This window comes from Bacillus rossius, chromosome 2 (genome assembly GCF_032445375.1).
Source record: "Bacillus rossius redtenbacheri isolate Brsri chromosome 2, Brsri_v3, whole genome shotgun sequence".
Lineage (NCBI taxonomy): Eukaryota > Metazoa > Arthropoda > Insecta > Phasmatodea > Bacillidae > Bacillus > Bacillus rossius.
Genome location: NC_086331.1, coordinates 121491794 through 121505145, shown reverse-complemented (window position 1 = coordinate 121505145; position 13352 = coordinate 121491794). Strand labels below are relative to the sequence as shown.

Genomic DNA, 13352 nt, shown 5'->3' with positions numbered 1-13352 from the left:
CAACAAAAGCGGTTTGGCATCTGTCGGTTCAGGATGGTCCCTATCCCCGCTTCGACAATAAGTGCATATGACCAAAATTATTATTATTAGAAAATTAGTTTTAATTAATGCAAAATGTGACAAAAGATAATACTAAAAAAGTATAATATTATAAAATAATTGAGAAAATGGCACAAAAAATTTTGGGGGGGGGGGGGGTGAGTCATAGTGTTTGGGGGGGGGGGGGGGGCGGGCACCTCTGGTTATATAGCCAAACATATATTTTAATAGTGAAGACAACAAAGTGTAAAAAAATAAGCAGGAGAGTAGTTTGCCGCAGTGAACCTTCCCTAGTTTATCATATGCACCCTTGGCTGTATGACCTGACAATGCTAACATCCATAGAATACTTCATCTTTTGGAAACTTAAATTGATGTCATACCTTTTTTATTAACAAAACAGAATCATATTAGTTAAAGTTTGTTTTTTATGTGAACTTTCCTGCAATGAAAACATTTTCAGTAAATTTGTCATGGTCTTTTAACTTCAAAATTATTTTTATATCACTAGTGATATTCCTAGCCAAAATACTTTCAGGAATTATAAATGCTTTTTTCTACTCACAGTCCCTACTGACTACCTGTTCAATAAAAACCATATTTCTATCACATTCAACATAAGTACTAGTATAATCTTTGCATTTTTTATACACAATATAATTTTTTTAAATTTAAATAAGTGGAATAGAATGTTGCCTGAAAAAATTAAGATACATTTTCTTTCTATGAAAACTTAATGACAGGGTTAAATGTTATTGAAAAAAATATTTGGATACTAAATAAGGTTAACTTATGAAACACGCAAATTTTATGAAAGGGAATTGTTATGTTTTACTGTACATTCTTTAGCACACGTTTTCACACTATCTGTAAGACATCATGGCAGTACTCATTGTATTCCTATCTCCACTTGGCTAGCCATGCAGGCAACCTGAACTAGCCAAATATACCACAGGAATGTTAACACATTTTGGACCCAGACTCGGGCAAGGTTAATTACATGAGTGGACTAATGCCAGAGTCTGACTCGGACCCATGAATAATAATTTTCACAAAATGCTGCATGAGTCATACTTAGGTAATGTTATGCATGGCACTAGCTGGCTGGTGCTGCTATCTGTCATGTGTTTATACAATATTTTGAAGTTGGTAATGCTAGAACAAGAAAATGTGCATGCATCTTCTTCTATTGTAACATATTCTAGCTTTTCAATGAATAATATTGCACCCTCACTTTCTGTGACCAATAGTGAGATTTCAATGAGTCATATTTTTCTGAAAAAACATTGCATATTTTATATTTTTTATAAATATTGTGATATTCCTGTTAGTGTATTTCAATAAATACAAGTAAAATTTTAATATATTTTAGATACCATACAATGTGTTTATCGCAGACAAGTTTTCCCGAGACTGTTTTATGTTTTGCGGTATGATTTTATAGAGTCAGAAAGCATCTTGTAATAAGCAATCAGTTTTTAAAAATAAAATGTATTTTCTTTGTATAGAACATGTTTTGTTTAAGCTTTGCCTCATTTACAAATATTATTGATGCTATTTTGCTCTACAAAATAAAATTTTCATAATAATTTCACCAACAATTGAAACAAGTGAAAATTTGGACATTTTAGATTAAACTTTTGATGATTTGGGATTGGAAGGAGAAGAAAATGATTTTGATTTGGATCTGAAGCAGCTTATCAAAACTAATTTTAATATTTTATGTTTTGGATTTCATAAAAAAAATTATTCACGACTAGTGTAAACATGTTTACTTTCAGCCAAAGAAAACTAAACAAATCCTCTAACGTCATCCAAATCTACTCCAAAAAAAAAGAAGTAAGTGGGTGTCACACGATGCAGTTGAACTGGAGCATTTGCCAGTTTCTTCTCTGTGATTTCTTTCAAATAAATTGTTTACATATTCAATTTTTATAAAATATTTACTTAGTGCATTCTTGATAGATCTCCATCTTGCACTCTAAGGAAAGCAGTCGAAAAAATATTCAGCCAAAAAAATGCTGCAGAAGATTTAGCAACAACAGAAATAATGCATTGTGTGACGACAACCTAAAACCTTAGGATGCTGAGCTTGGACGATTATCAGGGAAACATGCCAAACTAGCCTGTGTTTCAAGAAAACACTGGTGTTACAACACCCATGGATAGTATATCCACACCATATATATTGTTTTTAAGTTTTCATGCTACTAGCAATAATAAAATTATTGAAAAGTAAAACAAACCATTATGCTGGACCACAGTGTTGATGCTATCAAAATGCTATACACCATCTACAACTGATGTTGTGCACTCACGAAAATCAAACAAGATTACAACAATCATAAAATCAGATTACCGGGTCCATACCTAGCATTGATACGTTCTCTGCATGAATCATTTAAAGAACATAAAATCTGAGTTGATATATTGGACCACATGATTGTATATTATCCATTAGAAAGGAAAAGAGCTAAAATGGTAAAACAAACAACTTTTTCACTTATTTTTAATCAGTGTTACCAAATTTTTTAAATTAGTTTTGGGATACAAGAAATCCTGAAGACCGGAGAAAGTGTATACTGGTGCCATTTCTGGTAAGAGTAGTGAAATGCTTTCGTGTCAGAAGGCAACAAGGATCTACCAACCAGCTCCTCCTTTGCCAGCTCTCAGTACTAACGGGGTAACTTAGAAACATTTTCCTGGCAAAATTACACCAACAAAAAAAAAAATTCAAACCCAACTCAGGTTTGCAATGTCTGCACAGATGTCAGTAATGTATATTTTGTTACTGTAGTACCTATTTAGTTTTAATGTTAAAGATTTTTTCTGTGATCGTTGTTAAGTTAGTCATAGGAGTACTTAATAGTATATGTAGATTTGTATTTACTTATTAAAGTAGTATACTTCCATGTTATTTATTTTAGAAGATATATTTTTTCTAGTCACCTCATGTATTCTGGGTTTTAATGATTTTAATTATCAATGCAATTTACTGCCACGATTAAATGTAAATTTTGTAAAATATTGTGTTTAGAAGAAAATATATGCATGTAAGAATTTTCAGTAATCCTCTAATAAGAGCATCATGTGTTCCTAAATATTTTTTTTATATCTGCTCTAGTAATTTTTTTTTAAGTTTCAACACTATCAGAAGTATTTTTCAGATAATTTATTTTGGGCTTGTTCCTTAGTTTCTTGGTTACCTTCTTGGTAATGTTTTGTAAGTTGTGTCGATGCTCTGAGTTAAAGGTAAAGCACAGAAAAAACTTGCAAAACTCTGCTAAGAGGAGTCAAATGAAAATCATGAACGAACGTTGGATTTACAAGTTAAATAAGGAAAAGTTATTCTTTAGATTCAGAATTTTTTTTCAATTTTGGTAATTGTTTTTGGATAATATACTAACTTAAATATGGTACCTATCATAAGTAATTTTATTTAATATTAATTACTATATATTTATTTAAAAATAATAATTTGTACAAAAACTGTAAATAATTTTTTTTTATTCCAAAAAGAAGTTTGCAAATTTAGTTAGAAACAAGTTTTAATCCTATTTCAGACTTTTAATTATCACAAAAATTAAATTCATATAATAAACAAAGTAATTGTATCAAAGATGTAAATACAGGATTATTCTAAAATTTTAAAACTTAAATCAGTTTACCCTATCCTAGTAGATCGTATAGACATAAACACAGCACTTATTCAATGAGTTAAAACTTATATTTTACAGAAAATTTATTTATTAAATATAAAAAATGTGATGATGTACCTATGTCTATCACACATTCTAGAAAACTAAGGTTAAACCCCAAAAAGCTACACTGTGAGTAGTAAATCTTCTTTTATTCCAAGTGAATTCTGGTGTGGTTCTTAACTTACCTACTGTCTCACCAATTCCCATTTCTTAGATTCCAACTAACTAACCACAAATAATTAAATATGTCATTACCAAATGTTACTGCTATATATGAATTTGTAGTATAACCTGTTTTAAAACTCTCCATGTATTTTAACTTTAAAAAATATATTAATTGAAGTCAACAAATGTTCTTATTTAATTGTCTGACCAAAACAAAATATTTGTTGGGTTATTTATTTACTTAGATCAGCATAGAAGTTATATTTGTTGATTAGATTCCCCATAAGTAATTACTGTTAAGACACTATTGCTTAAATAATTTAGACGGATTTGTAATGAGGTTAGTCAAGCATTAACTTGCATTACCTCAGCAAGTTAATTACATGAGGATTTAACCATTATAATAATAAGATAATCATAATTTTAGTGGGCCTAGTTAAAAAAATGCATACTAAATTTTAAACTTACTTGTTTCTCTCATCCTGAAATTTGATCCAACACCAGAGCTGATAGTATATGTAGTCAGAAAATGATATGCTTTCCGACTGCACAAAACTATTTGCAGTGCCTATTGATTTTCAGCACTTGAGCCGTGAGTCACTGGCACACACTTCCTGGAAGAAGAAATCAATAGTGCCGTGGAGATGAAGCAAAAATGTGTTGAATGCAACAAATTGCATTTATTTACAGAATATGTGGTTACAGACTTGATTCCCCTATAATTGATTTATATTAAATGCTTTATCTTTACTGGCAAAAAATTTAAGCAGCTTCTATTTTATGATCTGAATACTGTTTGGTTAATACAACTGTTACAGCTGGAAACAAACCTTTATTTAACTTTTTCACAAATCATCACATCAAAGGTGGGTACATCCTTCATGGCATTAAAAGACACAGAACCTAAAACAACATTCTATTTATTGAAATCATATTTCCTATTAGCTATTGGCAATGCAAAAAGAGAGGTGCAATATTTTTGTCCCAATAATTTTTTTTTTAAATCTGTAGCAGAAAACATACTTTGAACTGTAAATTAAGTGTTTGAGCAGCTTATTGGTGCAGCTGATATAAAAATCTGTCAGATTATAAATTCTCAAAAAAATAAAAAGTGTACTGGAAAAAAAAAATACTTGTATATATGGCCAGTTGTCAGTTATATAATTTTTAAGTATGACTCAAAAATATTTTATATACCTATTTTAACATTTCATTACACTCAATCTCTCACAGCTCACAAGATTGTATGCAGTTTTCTTCAAACAGGTAAATAGAGCAATGAATGGCATATAAAGAAAAAAATAAGTCCTTAGTTTGTATAAAATATATTCCTGATTATCCAGGTGCTGGCTAACCAGTTTGCAGGTTAACAGTGCCATATTTTACTTCCATAAACCATAAACTCATAAAAATTTTTTTACTATTTATTATTTTAATTTTTTGATTGATTAATGTGACAGAGCTGTGATTCAAGATGAAAAATGCTGGAAACAAAGTGCTCATAGTTGGTAAGTGTTAGTATGCATCATGAACTTCAAAGCTGCTAGAGCAAATGATAAACGCATCCCTGCATGCCGCGCGCGCTCGTGTTCTACTGCCCTTGTGAACCGCGCTCAGATTGGCACCGGCATGACACGGCTGTTCTGTGACTCACACGAGTGATAAGTGGTCTGCATAGTTTCAAGGTAGCAGTCGCAACACAGTGGTATTTTTTCTGTCGTAAAAAAAAAAAGCAACACTCGGTAATTTTGATTTCTTTTGGCAAAACCGAGGTATCATAAAAGCCAGTCTGGAGTGAAGTTTTGTTCATAAAACATAAATTAATTACATTATATTTTTTGAGTAAAACTTTTTATTTTGTTGCCACAAGCTAGTAACATGGTTGCTAAAATGGATTTAACGCTACCCACTTCCTAGAGCTAGGTATCCATCATTATTTATACGCTTTATTTTTGTCACAAGAATAGAACAATTTTGCACATATATATGGTAATATTTAATTGACGTATACCTAATAAAATTAATTCATATCTCAAAAACATGTTTACAAACTTTTCTGTAAAAGCTACTGAAAATTTTGCTAAAATCTTTTTCATCATTCTGGTTTTATGCTTTTTTTGCGACAGCAAGACATTGAACTATCCCTTACGTAGTATCAGTTTATTTTTAAGGCATGTGACTAATGAAATAAGTTACTATTAAAACAATAAACTCACTCATTTTCTTGCAACAAGTCATTGAAGATGATTTGTGTAGGCCTCTTGCTGTTAAGTTTTGACTGGCTCAATGTTTAAGCTTCCTTTGATGATGAAGGTTGAAAATTTTAAACTATACAAAATATGTTTGGTGGACTTCAACTATTTAATTACGTTAACGTTTCACTAACAAATCTTACAACATTCTCGCAATAAGCTGCTCAACAACCATAATAAGAGCAGATTATCTATGATTTAAAATTATCCGATGCACCCTCCTTGATAAGGGGGGATAGGGCGATGAAGCTTTATGTCTCCTAGACATTGATGGTGAAGTAATATGGGTAGAGCAGGGGTGAATGCATTGGTGGTGGAAATTGAAGCACCTGGAGAAAACCCTCCCACTTACTGTAACGTCTACCATGTTTCCTACTTGCAAAAATTTCTGGGTGAACCCCTACTGTGTACATATTTTATTTTTTTATTTACAAAGGATATGTAAAATATGTTATGTAAAATACTGTCAGCAATATTATGAAAGAAGAAACAAACTTTAACACGCAAAAACTATTAAAAAAATTACAAAACAGACCGAACAGAAACTGTTTCCAACTAATGAAGATAAATCACGACAAATAAATTTTATTCCATCTGATTAAACTGCATATTATAGCATCCAGTCCACAACTGTCTCAATTTGCCAATAGTGTGTTCTTCTGTGCTATCACTCTTGTAGTACCCTATGTTAGAACTATGAGAGAGCCCTCTCTCACAGTCTCAGTTTGAGTGTGTGCGAAAGAGAAGGAGCACGAGAAAGCACAAAACTGTAGCCTGTTTGGTGCTCTCTAATGCTCCCTAACTTTCATTACAACAGATGTGTGAATTGGTGAAATGTAGCATTTAAGTGATATTCAAGCACAAGTACGTGATTTATTTAAATTTCAAATAATGTTTAATTAAGACAAAATTGATTTTTTGGGCTATTACGAGTGTTTATTACACATGCACAACAAAATTTGCATATAGCCATTTAAATTCTAAATGATACTTAAATTTTTTGGACAAAACATTGTAGTGCCTGTATTTGTATTTTAGCTATCCACTGATGTATAGTCAAAGACTATACCTCTAATAAAATGTTCTTGCATGATCTTCAAATATTATGTTAGATTACCAACAAGAGAGTGCATCATCCCAACTGGGAAGACAAGATTACGAGAGAGTACAATATATTTCTTTTGCGAAAAGATGCAAAAGAGCACAAGCTCGCCAAGTACTACAAAACGCTCCGGGGAGCTTCAATTAGTTAAGTTACACAGTCTGCCGCCAGGGTAGGCCTCGAAGGATAATTAAAAAAGGTTTGAAATAATTACGATGGCAGATGATAACGGATCAGTTGAGAGCAATAGTTGAAGTCGACGAGGTGCTGAGATACGTCCTACCCCCCACGGCGAATGGAATAGACTGCAGTGGGCCATGTGTCATGGCCGCAGGAAGTGCTAAATTTACCTTTAGTATATTGATATAACAGCACAATTAAACATAACATATTTAAACCCTTTAAAAATTAATTTAGACTTAAGTATAATGTAGTAAAGTTATTTAATTATTAAGTACATTATTTAAAAAAATAAAGTCTCCACTGCTCAAGTTAGGGTGGGTGCCGAAAAGGTTCGCGCCGGGCAACCAGACACATGCACACACACACGCACTTGTTGGCAGGAGGTTTGAAATAAGAGGGTGTCTGTGGGAGGAAAGGGGGGTCGGCTGCAGCGTGAGGCACATCAGGTTTAGAGAGGGTTAGCCCTGGTCGACGTCAGTATAATAAGTTTACGTTTCAACATTTCCAAATAAAAATATTGCAATGTGTTGGCCTTCTGCAAGTCCGGGTCCATTGTAAGTATTCATTTCCCTTGAATATACTCTCATATTGTTTAAGAGTACCTGAAACACATGTACACTCTGGGTAAGCAAAAGAAAAGGTTTACAATATTTATTTACTATTTACGAGGATGGAGCACTGGCTCTACCTGTGCCCTCTTGTGGTAGTCTGTGGCACGCTATTCATATTATGCACACGTACATCACCGGGGAGGGTTCAAAATGCCATAGGTACTAATTGGAAGGGTTGAGGGTGGTGACACATCGGGCTCAGATGGACGCAGCCCCGACTATGTCAGTTTTATTAAGTATTTCTTATATTTTTGGTATATATTTTGTAATGTTTTGTCTCTTTAAATGTTGTTTTTTAAGAAACTTGTATCTATTTTTTCACTTCTGTATAAATTAATTTTTTATGTCTACTCATGTTTTGTTTCTGTAGACCTATATAAAAGATTATTTAAAAATATTTATTTTTAAAATCTTTTATAAGACAAGCGTGTATGATTATTTTCAATAATCAGTAGGTACATAACATAAACTTTTGGGCTGTTTCCTCTGCAATGATGACTAAACCTAGGAAGACCAGCTCCGGTACCCAGGGGCCCAATTCTTCACACTGTTAAAATAATTCCACTAGTGGAATGATCCGCCAGTTTAAATCCGATAGACAAATATCTATTCTTGAAACTGCTATAGTGACTATCGGAACCAACATTGTCGGGTTGACAAAAAGTCCTTATGGAAGTGTGGCAATGTTGCTTTTAGTGATGATGTCACTGGTAGAAGGCCTATCACAATGAGGGAAAGACCATATCTCATAAAATTGTGTTAGTTTTTTCATTATGTTCATCTCTTTTCTCTAGTTGATGGACGTGGAAGTTATTTGTATAAATACATAAGTAATAATTAAAAATGTTTTGTAAAGTTATGCCCGAGAAAAGGAAAATTCTATCATTTATATGAACAAAAAAAATGCTTCAAGCAGAGAAAATTATTATTGTGTAATGCAATTGTAAACTTTATTTCTTGTTGGAAAAAATAAAACAAAAAACACAAATATTTACGAAAATGATTACACATTCATGTTTTTTTTTAGTATTTCAAAACTTATCACTTAAAAATACACCTTTTTTATTTTATAGTTTCTGCTTAATTGACTCCAACTCGTATCATATTTTTGTGAATACTTAGAGGTGAAAATAAATTTTATGGAGTGTTTCTTGCTTCAGCAAATCATTTATGAATGTGTACATTAAGATTTCTATAGGTACCCAACTACTGCAAGTCATTACAAAATGATAACTTTTATGCACAATTTCTTAGCAATTACTTCGGGGAGAAATTTTTTAATTCTTTGGAGACAATCTATGTATTTATCAAAATATCTTTAAGCAACTTTGTCTGTCATTATTTATTTAATAATACTTGTGTGGGTTTTTATTGGTGTACCTATGTAGTTTACTGCATAGCAGAAATGTTGGCTAGGTTTGCAAGATAGGAAAAGGTAAAAAGGATAACAATCAATTTTAATTGAGCGAAATTCATATATAAATTGACTCATTTTGATTGCATTTCAATTCTGTAAGAGATGTACTTTTTTTATGAATAAATGTGCATAGCCTATATAAGCCTGCCAATCTATTTCTGACTCATCAAAACATGACAAATTTTTTGCAATATTTTGGAAAAACGAAATACGTTATACGGAAACTATTTAATAGTATCAACTTATCACAAAACACAACAAATAGGTATCAAATTTATAAACTGCAAAAATTTCAATAATTTTCATGCACAGTACGTAAGATGTTAAGTAACGAATTGAAAATATAACTTTAGTTACATAAAATTTAAGAATTTGACATTGCCTAAAGGCCTTTTCACAATACCGCGATGCGACACGATCTGGCGACGCGATGTAGCGAAGGCAGCGACGTAAATATATGTCGCCAGCTAGTGCACTTCATAATAGCGCGACGCGATCGCCATGCAGCTGGCGAAAAAAACCTGCACTCTGCTGCTGCTCCCCAGTGGGGATATTTTACAACATGGTTGTAAACAAAAGTTTTTGGCGGTAATATTCAGATTGTTATTATATTTGTACACTGACTGACTGGTAGAAGCATTTAATTATGGATATGAATCGCGAAGCCTATAATATATTTCTAACCAAGTATTATTTTTCTCCGTCTAATTACAATATTTGTTAGGTACTAGAAACATCGTACAAACACGGCTTTTTCTGAACTTCATCAATCAGACGCTCTTCAAAACTCATTTCAATTGAACAAAATCCACGTGTTGTTTACTAACATTACTTAGATGCATTAATACATCGTTTCTTAACTCTTGTTTTCAGTTCTTCTTCTTCTTTACCACAATCTTGTTTCTCATTGGCTGTTATTTCTGACGTCATTAGCGACATCGCCGAAGCGACGAAACAGCCTCGTCGCCAAGTGAGCTGTCGCGCATCGCGGGCGATGTAGTTGTGATTGGCTGGTTTGGTATGACGTCACGTCACATCGCGCCGCGTCGCGTCGCATCGCGGTATTGTGAAAAGGGCTTAATACAGGAAAAAAATATATATATATTCTTTAAGCCCGGGCTACATTCGCAGTAGCACGCAACCAGCACACAGATAGCACACACGCACAGTGATAGCACAGAGCTTGATGCTACATTCACGCACAACACAACACAAAATAATACCGGAAGCATTCAAAAACGTTTTTTAAATGTATAACTTCCGTTAACAATTTTTGTCACTAAAGTTGGCATAAGTGACGTTTGTTTAGATTCGTGTGTTGTTAATGTGGTACGGTTTTCGTTAAACCCAGAAATATTTTTAATACTTCAAAGTTTACATACAAAACACAATGAGCATTTAAATATATATATATAACACTGTTTATTTCAAATCCGGCTTTTTTAACACATTCATACACGGACTTCCAAGCATTTAATTTAGCTTCTTCATTTTTGTATCCTGCGGATCCCCTGTCATACAAAATATTTTTACTTTCTATTACAGCTATCAAAAAGCTATCAAATGTGCCTTCCATTTTTATGTTATCGCGTGTTTGAAAACAATAACAAACTACTCAAGTCAACAGCACCAATACTTTCGTGACAATCGTTCTTTTATAAGCCCACTAGAGTAGTACTTAAACTGTTTGCTGATTGGCTACCACCAGGGTCGCGCACAGAAAATAACCTAAAAGTTAAAAGTTAATGAACTTTCTGTGCGCCGATCCTGTGCTATTTTTCTGTGCGCGTGCTATTTGCCAATGTGGCAGCTCATATCTAATAGTGTATGTTGAACTTCTGTGTGTCTGTGCTGTTGGCGTGCTATTGCGAATGTAGTCCGGGCTTTAGTTCAATTACAGGCTATTTCTCGTCACGAACACACAATTTTTAAAGGTTAGAATGGCACGCGTGTTGCAATTTTTAAATACAGTAAATTGGACTCTTGAACCCATCACATGAGTACATATAATGTTTTTGTTTCCTTTAGGAATATATTAAATTTCAATCAAATAATCTTCTACTGTGATAGGGCTGCCTACAGTATATGTCGCGTATTTATATCTGAATATACATCACATAATATAACGAGGTGAATAAGTTATTCCTGGTTTTAAATGTAGCTAACCTGATTTAAATAGTCATCTACACTATTTCACAACATTTAAATGCAGCTAAACTAACTTAATTAACCATCCACGTGATTTGAAGTATTCCAGAACCATATAGTGATGGGTCGTTCGTTAACGATTCGTTCAAAAAGAACGAATCTTTGAGAGAACGAAATATTGCGATTCGTTCGCGATGTAAAGAACCGGCTCTTTGAGAGCCGGTACCTTGAAAGATTCGGTAGAACGAAAATGCGGAGAGAACGAGAGAACCAACCGGCTCTTTGAGAGCCGGTACCTTGAAAGATTCGGAAGAACGAAAACGCGGAGAGAACGAGATGAGAGAACCGGCCACGCGCCAGGTCTGATTCGTTCGTGAAATGATTCATGACGTCAGGAGTCTGAAGAATTAGTAATCACAGCGTGAGCATGTTCATAAGAGCAAACGATAACTGATCAAATAAAATAGGGTAACATGAAAAGTATCTATACCTGAAAATGTCAACTGTTAAGTAGTGGTTTAAAATTGCGTTTTCACATTCACATACACAAATTTGGGAAAAAAAAAAAAAAAAAAAAACATGAATTAAAAATAACAGGGAAAGTAACTACAATTGTTCACACTTACCATTTAGGTGTTAATTAATGTACCTACTTCATTTTTCTCTCTTCATACTGAATCGCAGTACTTAGTAGTATTCAATTTTTGTCTTTTTTTCTCTAAATGTGTTGGTCTACATGTAAACACTTTACTCTCTCTAGAGTGTAAATAGCCTGTATATTAATATTTGTAACTTAAAAAGTAATACAATATAAATAATCTTGTTTCATATACGCAACTGTGATTCACTGGCTACGAAAAGCGATGTTCAAGTACTAGCTATAATAGTGCGATTACAAATTAAAGTTAAGAAAGATCACTTTCGTACCTAACATTCTTAGATTTAATGCTCCCGTATTATATAGAATCACTGCATGAAGCATTTGCAGCGATCAACAGTCAATAATTTTATAACAGTCAGTATACAACTAGACGTTTGAAATTTCATTTACCCATGCAGAGTAGATAAAGATAACCACCCACGCGATCCAGCCTCCTCTCGTTATCGGGTCACGCGATAACGAGGGGAGGCTGGAAGCAAACACGTAGCCAATACTCTAAAGGATGAACGAGTTACGACACCTGATAAAAGAGCCAGATCCTATTCACAGAAAAGAACGAAATGACCGAGATGAACGAATCGTTCTGAACGAATCTTTCACGGAACTGATCCGAAAGTACCGGTTCGGTCAAAAGAACCGTTCTGCCCATCACTAGAACCATAACAGAGCGTCCATTTTCAACAAATCTAAGTTCCAAAGAACAATAAAATCCCTTATTTTTTCTCTGTAGCCTACACAGATTACGCAAACAGCTAAAAGGCTCAACTTGACGTCGTATCTCCTCTTTATTAAACAAAAAAACCCGGGTCACAGTCCTGTCCGCGGCGCAACACTCCAGCCATGGCCCTGGTAGTGCCACGACTCGCCACCAGATGGCAGTTGTAAATATAAAGAGACAATGTATTATAGTTATTTTATATATGTTATTATTGTAAATATTTGGGTAGATTATTAAGTGTATATTGTAAGTATGTTTTGTAGATGTGGAAATAATATTGTAAAATGCAAAAGATCAAAAGAAATAGAAACATGTAAAACTTTAACACAAATGGTTCTAGAAGAAACTTGTATAA

At 33.3% G+C, this 13352-nt stretch overlaps 1 protein-coding gene across 8 annotated transcripts in view; it reads right to left on the bottom strand.

Moving 5' to 3' along the window:
• LOC134529707 (armadillo repeat-containing protein 2) overlaps positions 1–12455 on the bottom strand; it is a 103122-nt gene extending 90667 nt beyond the window's left edge. Inside the window, exons 1-2 of one of the 8 annotated variants that reach the window (XM_063364076.1) lie at positions 10594–12455; positions 4374–4519 (exon numbers count right to left, since the gene is read on the bottom strand). The gene's annotated coding sequence lies outside the window, so the exon portion shown is untranslated. Of the gene's footprint in view, positions 1–4373; positions 10570–10593 lie in introns of those variants that run through there. The other 7 variants (XM_063364078.1, XM_063364072.1, XM_063364074.1 and 4 more) reach the window with 7 other exon arrangements.
• Positions 12456–13352: the final 897 nt, after the last annotated feature.